Source organism: Lutra lutra, chromosome 4 (assembly GCF_902655055.1).
Source record: "Lutra lutra chromosome 4, mLutLut1.2, whole genome shotgun sequence".
Lineage (NCBI taxonomy): Eukaryota > Metazoa > Chordata > Mammalia > Carnivora > Mustelidae > Lutra > Lutra lutra.
The window spans coordinates 88142592-88155564 of record NC_062281.1 but is presented as its reverse complement, the minus strand read 5'-3'; the positions used below and the strand labels follow the sequence as shown (position 1 = coordinate 88155564).

Here is a 12973-nt window from a genome sequence, read left to right as displayed (position 1 = left end):
TTTTCTCCTGTTAATATGCCTCACATCAATTGAATTTTTAATCCAGCTAAAGAATCTTGAAGGGCAGAGGAAAATTGTTTTCATCCCCAGCAAGACTGACCTGCTTCAGGAGTTTCAAGGCTGTAGATAGGGGTCATTGACCAATATTCCACCCCACCCCACCTCCTTCCAAGGGGTTCACCTGCACCGATAGGATGGGGGCAAGGAAATAGAAAGGTACATTACAGAAGGCAGCACAAAATGCCATCATCACTAGAACTTATTCTGGCCAATGCATCTGCCACCACCACCAAGAGTGACTGGCCCCTCACCTACTCAAGGCCCTCATACAGTCATCACCTGACTGGTTCCTTAGTCTGCATCCTGGCCTCCTGGAAATCATGAGTCTTCACAGAATCTTCACAGAGGAAACTCCATTCCCTGTGTAGATATTTCCCTCATGGGGAACCTGCAGGGACCTGTAGAGTTTTCACTTCCTAGGGAAAGAGGGGCAGTCTCCTGAGACTACAGAAAGAACCCTTCTAAGGGAATGTCCCAAATCCAGACAGGTGGGCCTAAGTGGGACTGCAGTCTTACACTCAGGTCTGTGGGCCCCAACAATGTCCCCTCGAGAAGCCCCCATGAGTGTGCCAGTTCCACCTGCTATTCTCCCCCATTTAATTGACCAGACCAGGCTGGGGAGAAAGTCCTCAGGAGCAGTGTGAAAGAGAGCAGAGGGGTTCTGAGTTTACCCAGTTATAGCCTGGGACCAACACTGTAAGGACCACATCAGTTTCCCAAGCTTTGCTGACTTGCTGTTTTTCCTAACCTTCACTTTCTTCTCATCTTGACTAGTAGTAAAATGCTTACAAAGAATAAGTCTGTGTCACAAATGACATATCAGATAAAGGGCTAGTATCCAAAATCTATAAAGAACTTATCAAACTCAACACCCAGAGAACAAATAATCCAAACAAGAAATGGGCAGAGGACATGAACAGACATTTCTGCAAAGAAGACATCCAGATGGCCAACAGACACATGAAAAAGTGCTCAACATCACCTGGCATCAGGGAAATACAAACCAAAATCACAATGAGATACCACCTCACACCAGTCAGAATGGTTAAAATTAACAAGTCAGGAAATGATAGATGTTGGAGAGGATGCAGAGAAAGGGGAACCTCCTACACTGTTGGTGGGAATGCAAGCTGGTGCAACCACTCTGGAAAACAGCATGGAGGTTCCTCAAAATGTTGAAAATAGAGCTACCCTATGATTCAATAACCACACTATTGGGTATTTACCCTAAAGATACAAATGTAGTGATCTGAGGGGTCACATGCACCTGAATGTTTATAGCAGCAATGTCCACAATAGCCAAACTATGGAAAGAACCTAGATGTCCATCAACAGATGAATGGATAAAGAAGATATGGTATATATATATACACACAATGGAATACTTTGCAGCCACCAAAAGAAATGAAATCTTACCATTTGCAAATGACGTGGATGGAAATAGAGGGTATTATGGTGAGTGAAATAAGTAAAAGAAAGACAATTATCATATGATCTCTCTGATATGAGGAATTTGAGAGGCAGGGTGGGGGGTCTTGTGCATTAGGGAAGGAAAAAAATGAAGCAAGATGGTATCGGGAGGGAGACAAACCATAAGAGACTCTTAATCTCACAAAACAAATTGAGGGCTGCTGGACGGGGTGGGCGGGTGTTTGGGATAGGATGGTTGGGTTATGGACATTGGGTAGTGTATGGGCTATGGTGAGTGCTGTGAAATGTGTAAGCCTGATGATTCACAGACCTTTACCCCTGGGGCAAATAATACATTAGATGTTAATTTTTAAAAATGTTAAATGTTTAAAGACCCACTTTTAAATCTGTTTTGGGCCTTGGAAAAAACACATGACCGTTGAATGTAAGTCTGTGCCTGGAGAGCTGATAGTGTATATATAGTCTGTCTTAGTTCAGTGTTCTGCAGTGCATGGTGGTCTGCAGATTATTTGAAAGTGGACACAAGTGCTGTTTCTATCACTGTTGTGATTTAGTAACAGTTTTCTGAATGAAAATTATATCCAAATTATAAGACATATGAAAACTAGTGGTGTTGCAAATATTTTTAGAAAAAGTGACTTGTAACAGAGGGAATATGCTAAATGAATTTGGAAGTGATGCACAAGGGAGCAACATCAGGCAGAACACTGTCACTGGAATTGTGTCTTTGAAGTTGGTCAGATGAGCTCTTAAGGAGAATCCATGAATGACAAGATTTGAGTGGTACTGATTTATGTAGGTTGCACTGCTGAAGTGCCATTTGATGTTATATCCTTCTCACAGGTAAACCTTATAGCCATAGATCCTAATTTTAGGTGAAATTCACCTAACTGGTGAATTTCAGAACCATCATTATTATGCTTTATTGTCCACAAAATTGTTATGGCCACATTTTACCCATTTAATGTTAAGTTTCCCAAATCTTAAGTTTGACTCCAAAAGGGAAAGGAAAAAACTGCTTGTGAGGATATAAGGAAGATAATAATAATTTTAATATTTCTTTTTAAAGTATATTTCACTTTTCAGACCTACAGATTGTAATGTATAACAGTATATTTGAAAATAGATCATTCTGAAGTTTTCATGATATTTCATCATTAGTGAAAAAAGATAATTTGTAAAACTTGATTATAGAGCATTGATTATAGAGCAAAATACGGCCTTTTGTTAATTAGAGCTTGATGATTTAAATAGACTGACATACCATTTTAGAATTGGAATTGAAATATTATTTCTCAAAAATTGGTTTGATAATTTCAAGTATTATACAAATATAAGCTAATAGAATGCTGAAAATACAATATGTTTTATGGGTAACCAAATTTGGGGTTATGTGAACAGTTTGTATTACTCATTTGGTTTATACAATTTTTTTGTCTCAGAAAAACAAACTGTTGTTCCCCTCAGAAGTGTTTAGGTATTACTGCAAGCAAGTTTTAATTCTACTGTATGAAATATTTGATATTTTGTTTGAAACAACAGACATCGAAGAACCAATATATCAACTAATATTCTTATCTTATTTTGGATAAGATAAGATATTCTTATCTTTGTTTGGATGACTGTAATTCAGTTTACTGCATCTAGTTTGGTGTTTGATGGTCTGGAAAAATATTTCACAGTTGGGGGAAATGCTCAATGCTTCTATGAAGCAGCAAATCAATATTGGTCTGACAATATTTGATGCAACTGAAAAATGTCTATAGGACATAGCACTTGCAAATTTGTCTCAATGTACAAAGCTATAATTTTGAATTAACTTGTTCCCCATTGATTCTCTCATCTACCCAAGTATAAAAATTGGTAAGTTTCCCATGTCTTAAGAGTAACATTTGAATTTCAGTTCTGAATTTCAAACAGACAATAAAATATTTTAATGCTAGTTTTTAATCCACCTAAAAGTTTACAGATAAACCTGTTAATTATTGTTATTCTGGATCTGAAAGTTTATGTATAGATCACATTCACAAGCCCCTGGGTCTAAAACTATTGTGAATGTAGTGCCTGATGGATTCAGTATTTTCTCCTTATATTTGTTTCTACTCTCTGAAAAATAAGTAGGAGGAGTTTTCCCTGTAGTTGGATAAAATTTGCTTTTGGCCTTTATTTGGACAACCAAGTTAGGATTCTGTGAATGCTGCAGTTTTGTAAAAGGAGAAACATAGGTATCATTTGATCACATTTTCATTTAAGTAGAAAATTTAGCTTATTTGCGAATAAAATATAATAAGTATGCAACAATGTGGAAAATAAACCTTATTTTGAGAAAAAAAAGACACTAAATCCCAAAATTGTAAGGAAAGAAAGCATATGCGTATATATATATTATATATATATACATATATATAAACAGTGAAAGGAAGCAAAAAATGAAGAATATATCTATAAAATGTAAGTGTAAAAATTAAAATTAAAAAAGACTTTAAAAAAAGAATTGAGGGGTGCCTGGGTGGCTCAGCCAGTTAAGTGTCTGCCTTCTGGCTCAGGTCATGATCCAAGGGTCCTGGGATTGAACCCTACATTAGGCACCCTGCTCAGCAGGGAACGTGCTTCTGCTGCTGTCTCCCATGTGCCCACTCTCTCTCTCTACCTCAAGTAAATAAATAAAATCTTTTAAAAAAAAGTCTTAAAGAAAAAACGGATAGTTGATAAAATGAAAAACTAGTTGAAAAGGGAAAAAGGAAAAGAATATTTTGAACTGAAAGACTAAGGACTTATGAGAAAAAAACTTGAATTCTATATACTATTTTCTGCTAATGTGGGAGTTTTTCAGTTCGGAGTGATCCATAAACTTGGTATTTGACTGATGTTCCTGCTGTCTTCTGGGGGAGCGGCCTGTTGCACTGATTCAGGGGTCTTTGTCTGCACAGTGCCTAGTCAGGGGGTGGGCTCAATGTAAACTGCTTCTGGTTTTTCTATGTGGCTTTTCTTCCCTGAAGGCTTTTTGCACCTCTTGCAAAAATTGGTCGATTTTCTATTTGTAGAATTGCAACAATTCTTTTCTTAGATCTCAGGTTGAATTCACAGGTGTTCAGAATGATTTGATAGATATCTAGCTTAATTCAAGGGACCAGATGAAATGAGAGTCCCCTACTCTTCCACCATCTTCCCTCCTTCAGCATTTTTAAAAATATAAGTATTTTTCATTTAAAAAATGTGCCAGTATAAGACGGGTTTACTAATACCCAAGTGAATTAGTATTTTAAACTTTAAATTTTCTGATATTGTAAATATTAACACATATAACCCACATAAACAAGATTTCTTTGGTTTCTTCAATAATTTTTCAGGTGTAAAAGGGTCTTGAGAGCAAAAGTCTGAGAATTGGGATCCAAAGAATGCCATAGGCTGTCCTGCAGCTGTAAGGCCACAAGGGAGCAGCCTGCTCTCCGGAGTCTTCCCAGCTTGCCGTGCACCACACCTCCCACTTTGTTTCCTTCTCTGCACTCTCCCACACTGCACAACTTCTTAATTACAGGAAGTAATCCTCTAAGCATGGGTTCCATCAAAACCAAGACAGGCACCTACTTTTCTTCAAATGTTTATCAGATGTTTCAAAAGCAAATCTTATCATCCAGGGCTAAGTAAACATGAAAACCCCAGGTCTAGAGGAGTTAATAATCTAGTGAGGGAACCAGTCCCAAAGGCCAGTAATTAGACTGCCACCAAGGTGATGTGTGTGAAAGCCCTATATTTTCTGAAAAGGACTGAATACATCAAAGGAATTTCTTACAGGCAGAGGGAAGCCAACAGGGAGATACTGAGATACTTGTTAGGAATTTCTAGAAGGATCTGGAACCTCAGGGCATAATGAGGACAAACATTAGGTTCTGCAAGAGATAGGAGAGGAGTGGTTGGAAAAGCAGAAGCCAGGAAACACAAGAGGTAACAATGGATTTTTCTGTTTAGAAGGTGAAGTTTCCAAGAAGTCATGAGGGTTTGAGTGAAGACAGCAGGTAGAAAGGGTTGGGGAGAATGTTCTCACTTGGGAGTGCTGCAGGTGGGGATCTAAGGAGCTGCTTACAGGAGAGACCTCACTGTGGAAGTGTGGTGTGGGTGCCAGATTGCTGGGAGCAGGCTGTCTCAGATATTGGTAGGGTGGTCAAGCTTGGTGTGGACTGGTCCAAAGGCCCAGAACAGTGGTCTGACATTGCCTACGGCCTTCCTAATGTACCAGACACACAGAATGAGCAGTGGAGGGGCAGGGGTGTTAGGAAGCTTGTGGTCAGGAGTCTAGATCCAGAAACCTCCCTGGAAGAGGGGTACCTGGCTGGCTCAGTCAGTAGAACCTATGACTCTGGATCTCAGGGTTGTAAGATTCAGCCCTATGTTGGGTGTAGAGATTACTTTAAAATAAAATCTTTAAAAAGTTGGAGGGGATGCCTGAGTGGCTTGGTCCATTAACCATCTAACTTTTGATTTCAGCTCAGGTCTCAATCTCAGGATCGTGAGTCCAAGCCCCACATTGGGCTCTGCACTGGGAATGGAGCTTACTTCAAAAACAAAAACAAAAACAAAAACAAAAACAAAAACAAAACTCCAAGCATCTGGGAATCCTGGCCCAAGGGCTGAGGAGAAGGGAGGGAAGGCAATGAGAATGAAGGGAGGTATGAAGGAAGAGGCAGCAGGTTGTATGGCCAGGAAGGGGCTGGGGCCCTAGGCATCATCTGCCCTGTGGGGAGAGTAAGCCTGACTTCCTTTGCTGGGGGTGCCTCGAATGGGGCAAGAACAAGGCCCTGAGAGCTATGAGGCCTGTGTCACCTGAAGTCAATGCTAGAAATGACTAAAGGCCAGCCAATACAGTCTTCTCGCTTAGCGGATAAGAAAATGATGGCCTGGACAAGGTAATGAATGATTGCTAAAGCCCACCTAGCAAGTCTAGCAGAACTAGAGATAGAACCCAGCTCTGGTATCCCCAGTCTGCCATGAGCTTTTGCCCAAGGTCCCACAGGCAATAGTGTACAGTCAGGGCCTGGGGAGATCCACCGTGTACTGGTGTCACTGTTCATTACAGAATAAACAACTGAGAAGAGGCAAACTTCCTTGTGTGCCAACAGCAGGACAACAATGGAGAAAGTGATATGGGCAGAGATAGCCCCACTCTTGGTCCTGGGTGTGCAGGAGGAAGCCTAAAGATAGGACTGGAGCCTCTGTTAGCTCAGTTGTCTGTTTTAACATTACACATGGCTGAGTTCCTCAGCCATTTCACACCTTTTTTTTTTTTTTTTTCCAGGGGCAACCTCCAGAACTACTGTCCAGAAACAGAAAGTTGCCCCAATTCATTGTAGGGGCCAAGGGCTGACCACCCCAAAATGTGCCATTTTGGCATACCAATTATTTAACCCAACCAAAGAGGTAAAGGATCTGTGCTCTAGGAACTACAGAACACTTATGAAAGAAATTGAGGAAGACACAAAGATGGAAAAACATTCCATGCTCTTGGATTGGAAGAATCAACATTGTGAAAATGTCTATGCTGCCTAGAGCAATCTACATTTTTAATGCAATCCCTATCAAAATACCACCGACATTTCCCTCACAGCTGGAACAAACAATCCTAAAATGTGTATGGAACTAGAAAAGACCCCAAATTGCCAGGCCAATGTTGAAAAAGAAAACCAAAGCTGAGGGCATCACAGTGCCTGACTTCAAACTATATTACAAAGCTGTGATCATCAAGACAACATGATACTGACACAAAAACTGACATATAAGTCAATGGAACAGGACAGAGAACCCAGAAATAGACCCCCAGCTCTAGGGTCAACTAATCTTCAACAAAGCAGGAAAGTATATCCAATGGAGAAAGGACAGTCTCTTCAATAAATGGTGCTGGGAAAATTAGCCACATGAAGAAGAAGGAAACTGGACCATTCTCTTCACCATACACAAAGAGGATGAAAGACCTCATTGTGAGACAGGAACCCATCAAAATCCTAGAGGAGAACACAGGCAGAAATCTCTTCAACCTTGGCCACAGCAACATCTTGCTAGCCACATCCCCAAAGACAAGGGAAGCAAAAGCAAAAATGAACTACTGGGACTTCATCACGATAAAATCTTCTGCACAGCAAAGGAAACAGTCAACAAAACTGTAAGGCAACCTATGGAATGAGAGAAGATATTTGCAAATGATTTAACAGATAAAGGGCTGGTATCTAAGATCTGTAAAGAACTTCTCAAACTCAACACCAAAAAAAAAACAACAACAAATAATCCAGTCATGAAATGGCCAGAAGACATGAACAGACACTTCACCAAAGAAGACATACAAATGGCCAACAGACACATGGAAAAATGCTCTACATCAATTGCCATCAGGGAATAACAAATCAAAACCACAATGAGATACTACTTTACACCAGTTACAGTGGCCAAAATTAACCAGACAGGGAACAATAAGTTTGGTGACATTGTGAGGAATGGGGAACCCTCTTACACTGCTGGGGGAAATGCAAGCTGGTACAGCCACTCTGGAAAACAGAATAAAATAAGATCTACACTATAGTCCAGTAATTGCACTACTGGGTATTTACTCCCAAAGATAAAGATGTGGTGAAAAGAAAGGGCACCTGCACTCCAATGTTCAGAGCAGCTATGTCCACAATAGCCAAACTGTGGAAGGAGCTGAGATGCTCTTCAACAAAGGAATGGATAAAGAAGATGTGACTCATATATATAATGGAATATTACTCAGTTATCAGGAAGGATAACTGAGTTAGGATAAAACAATTTGCATTGACAAGGATGGAACTGGAGGGGATTACACCAAGTGAAATAAGTCAAGCAGAGAAAGACAATTATTATATGGCTTTACTCATATGTGGAATATAAGGAATAGTGTGGAGGACCATAAGGGGAGGGAGGGAAAACTCAATGGGAAGAAATCAGAGAGGGAGACAAATCATGAGAGAGGCTGGATTCCAGGAAACAAACTGAGGGTTGCAGAAGGGAGGGAGGTGGATGACAGGGTAACTGGGTGATGGGCATTAAGGAGGATACGTGATGTGATGAACACTGGGTGTTATGTGCAACTGATGAATCTTCAAACATTATGTCAAAACTAATGATGTAGTATATGTTGGCTCGTTGAATTTAAATTAAGAAAGGGATGTCATTAAGGGGAAAAAAAGGGAGTAAATGGAAAGGAAGGAAAGAAGGAAGGAAAGAAAGAAATCAAGAAATCAAGAAATAAATCAAGAAATAGATCCCTAAATATAGAGAACATACTGATGGTTACCAGAAGAGAGGGGGATGGCTTAAATAGGTGGTGGGGATTAAGGAGTGAAGTTGTGATGAGCTCAGGGTATTACATGGAAGTGTTGAATCACCATATTTTACAGCAGAATCTAATATTATACTGTATGCCAACTGACTGGAATTAAAATGATTTTTTAAATATTTTATTTATTTGATAGAGAGAGAGGGGGGAGCACAAATGGGGGGGGACAGGCAAGAGAGAAGTAGTCTCCCCGCTGATCAGGGAGCCAGATTCAGATTCAGGGCTCAATCGTAGGACCCCGAGATCATGAATGACCTGAGCTGAAGGCAGATTTTTTGTTTTGTTTTTTTAATTTTTATTCACAGCACTCACCATAGCACATACCCTCCCCAATGTCCATCAGCCAGTCACCCTATCCCTCCCCTCCTTCCAGCAACCTTCAGTTTGTTTCCTGAGATTAAGAGTCTCTTATGCTTTCTCTCCCTCCCCATTCCCATCTTGTTTTATTTTTACCCCCCTTCTTCCCACAAACCCCTGCCCTGCCTTTCAAATTCTTCAAATCAGAAAGATCATATGATAATTGTTTTTCTATGATTGATTTATTTCACTCAGCATAATACCCTGTAGTTCCATACATGTCATTGCAAATGGCACGATTTCATTTTTAATGGCTGCATAGTATCCCACTGTATATATACCACATCTTCTTTATCCATTCATCTGTTGATGGAGATCTAGGCTTTTTCCATAGTTTGGCTATTGTGGACATTGCTGCTATAAACATTTGGGTGCACATGCCCCTTCAGATCACTACGTTTGTATCTTTAGGGTAAATACCCAGGAGTGTGATTCCTGGGTCATAGGGTAGCTCTATTTTCAACTTTTTGAGGAACTTTCATGCTGTTTTCCAGAGTGGCTGCACCTGCTTGCATTCCCACCAACAGTGTAGGAGGGTTCATCTTTCTTCGTATCCTTGACAACACCTGTCATTTCCTGACTTGTTAATTTTAGTCATTCTGACTGGTGTGAGGTGGTATCTCACTGTGATTTTGATTTGTGTTTCCTTGATGCCAAGTGATGTGGAGCACTGTTTCATGTGTTTTTTTGGCCACTTGGATGTCTTCTTTGCAGAAATGTCTGTTCATGTCTTCTGCTGATTTCTTGATAGAATTATTTGTTCTTTGGGTTTTGAGTTTGGTAAGTTCTTTATAGATTTTGGATACTAGCCATTTATCTGATATGTCATTTGCAAATATCTTTTCCCATTCTGTCAGTTGTCTTTTGGTTTTGTTGACTGTTTCTTTTGCTATATAAAAGCTTTTAATCTTGATGAAGTACCAATAGTTCATTTTTGCTTTTGCTTCCCTTGCCTTTGGCAATATTTCTAGGAAGAAGTTGCTGTGGCTGAGGTCAAAGAGGTTGTTGCCTTTGTTCTTCTCAAGTATTTTGATGGATTCCTGGCTCACATGGAGGTCTTCATCCAATCTGAGTGTATTTTTGTGTGTGGTGTAAAGAAATGGTCCAGTTTCATTCTTCTGCATGTGGCTGTCCAATTTTTCCAGCACTATTGGTTGAAGAGACTGTCTTTTTTCCTTTAGACATTCTTTCCTGCTTTGTCAAAGATTAGTTGACCATAGAGTTGATGGTCCATTTCTGGGCTCTCTATTCTGGTCCATTAATCTATGTGTCTGTTTTTGTGCCAGTTGAAGGCAGATGTTTAACCCACTGAGCCACTCAGGCATCCCGAAAAATTTTTTTTTTTTTAAAGAACACACATTTATTAAGAATCCAAAAAGGATTTCATGGAACTAAAATCAAGGTGTCAGCTGGGCTGCCTCCCTTCTTAAAGCTCTAGGGGACGATCTGTTTCTTTGCCTTTTCAAGTTCCTACAGTCCCTGGACATTCCTTAGCTCATCGTCCTTTTCTCCATCTTCAGCCCTAACATAAGTAGGTAGAGTCCTCCTCATACAACATCATTCTGACCTCCCTTTCTGCCTCTTCCAGTTTTAAGGTCTGCATGTAATTCCAGGGAGTTGCCTGGGTAATCTGGGGTGATCTCCCCTTCTCAAGGTCTTTAACATAAACATCTATGCAGAGTCCCTTTTGTTGTGTGATGTAACATAGTCGCAGGTTCCATACATTAGAATGGAGGAAACTTCTAGGGATGGGGCATTATTCTGCTTACACTATTCACTCAGGTGAAAACTGATGTCAATTGCCTCTCTAAATCTTTTCTATTTCAACAGTTTAGTAAAGGTAAACCACGATCTCAAGGCGCAATCAAGACAAAGGCAAATCAGAACCCTAGAGGGCTCCATCAATGACCATAAATTTGCCCAAGTACTAGTCTCTTCAGAGTAGTTGCTTTGCTTTGTTTTCCAGACTCTTTTTTCCCTCAAAAGGTGGACTTTGCAGAAATCTCATCCAAGAGGAAGTGCCCAGTTGTGGAGGGAGGGAAGGTGGTGAGAGAGTGGAGTGCCTGGGACCCCACTAACACCCCTCCTCCCCCGCTGTGAACTCTGAGCTGGGTCTGAGTAAGTAGAAAGGATGGTTTCCTTTGAACCTGCCCTTGCCTCTCAACACAGGGATCCCAGTGCACCTCCCCGGGCGGCCACGAGAGGGCGAAGCAGCCTTGCCTTAGGAAACCTTATGAAAAAACAGGCACCTGGATGTTTTCAGCGTGTGGGATTTGGTTTACAGGGGTCAGCACCATTGCCCAGAGGTTACTGACTTTGGTCACACCCCGGGGTTGTCCAGGCCTGTGGGGTAGGTTGTGGGAGGACTGGCTTGGAGGCTGAATTCCTCAGGTGCAGCCATCGCACTCTGTCTTCTGCAAACCAGGTTCTGACCGGAGAGAGTGAAAGAGAGGAGAGATATATCTGCACTTCCCTGGCTGGTGGAAAATTGTCCCTCACATTCTCTCAGGCTGGCGCAGCCTTCCCTGTGCTGACAGCTGAGTGTGTGTGCGCAAAGGTGTGGAGGTGTCTGCCCTAGAGCTGCAGGGAGAGGGAGGAGGAGTGGTAACCAAATCAGGGGGGAGGGGAGAAGATGGAGAAGACTGGGAGCGGGAGGAAGGAAGCCCAAGCAGGTGGAGGGCTGAGGAGGGAAGAGGAGGAGCATCAGAAATCCAAGGTGGGAGGGGAGCTTGGGGGCAGGGTTACCCGACTGGGGGTTGGTGAGGGAGTGAGGCGAGGCCCTTGACTTCTTGGGCGGGTCCTGTCTGATGTAAATCAGGCAATGTTTTGGTGCCTTTCAGGATGGTAGAATTCCCAGGGCTGTGGAAATAGCATAGCTGTTGCTTCCATTGTATTAGGAAGACTTGTGTAGAGGGTTAGGACACTTGAGACAGGACGGGGTGTAAAGGGTTTTGGGGTGTAGCAGCCTAGTGACTATGTTTGTATGGTGGAAGGTATTTGAGGCTCTGATGGGGTGGAGGCAGAGCAAGTCATATTGGGGGGTGCGAAATGTCTTGATTGTGAAAGTGCCTTCTTCAGAGTGAGGCTTATCCATTGCACTCCTGTTGTGCTGACCTTGGCAATTTCTCCAACTATGGGAAACTTGGTTGCATAATTTGTTGAAGAGGGGAAGTGCATTTATGCTTTTTGGAAACTTCTTAGAAGCAGTATAGTAAGGTCCTTGAGACAGTCAGAATTTATGTTCCTTTCTCTTTTTAGTGCTTAGCTGGTCAGTGCGTTGGTAAAGTTGCTTTCTGTTTCTCTCTTCCCACTGAGGACAGAGGTAAGAGGGCTAGGTGTTACCCCTCAAACACTCCACAAAATCTCAGACAAAGCTTGGACTCTGAAGGGGTTTCTGACTTCATGCTTTCACCGGTGCTGTGGCTCTGTAAAAGTCTCTTTTCAGAATCTATATTGACACTTTCCAACTTTGATTTTCACTTAACGGAGTCACACCAATGTGGACTCACAAGAACTGGTTTAATTTCTTGCCTGAACAACAAAACAAAACAGCAACAAAACCACACAAGATCTAGGAAATGCAGATTTCCAGATACTCGGTATCAGGCAAAGAAGACAGCCAACCTGGAAACATGGAAACACACAAGTGAGCAGAGTTCTATAGTTGCTCCAAGGTACTGCTACCAGAGAGTTTCCAGACAAGGCCCAGGGGAGGTGAAATTGAAGATTAGCCCAGTAGACCTTGTGGAGTTGAGGACACTGAGCTGAGAGTCCATAGGACAG

General features: G+C 41.5%; 1 non-coding gene across 1 annotated transcript; it reads left to right on the top strand.

Annotated features, from left to right (window-relative positions):
* Positions 1-12221: 12221 nt before the first annotated feature.
* Positions 12222-12379, top strand: LOC125099350 (U1 spliceosomal RNA). The gene has a single exon (XR_007127127.1). It is a non-coding gene; the product is annotated as a U1 spliceosomal RNA (small nuclear RNA).
* Positions 12380-12973: the final 594 nt, after the last annotated feature.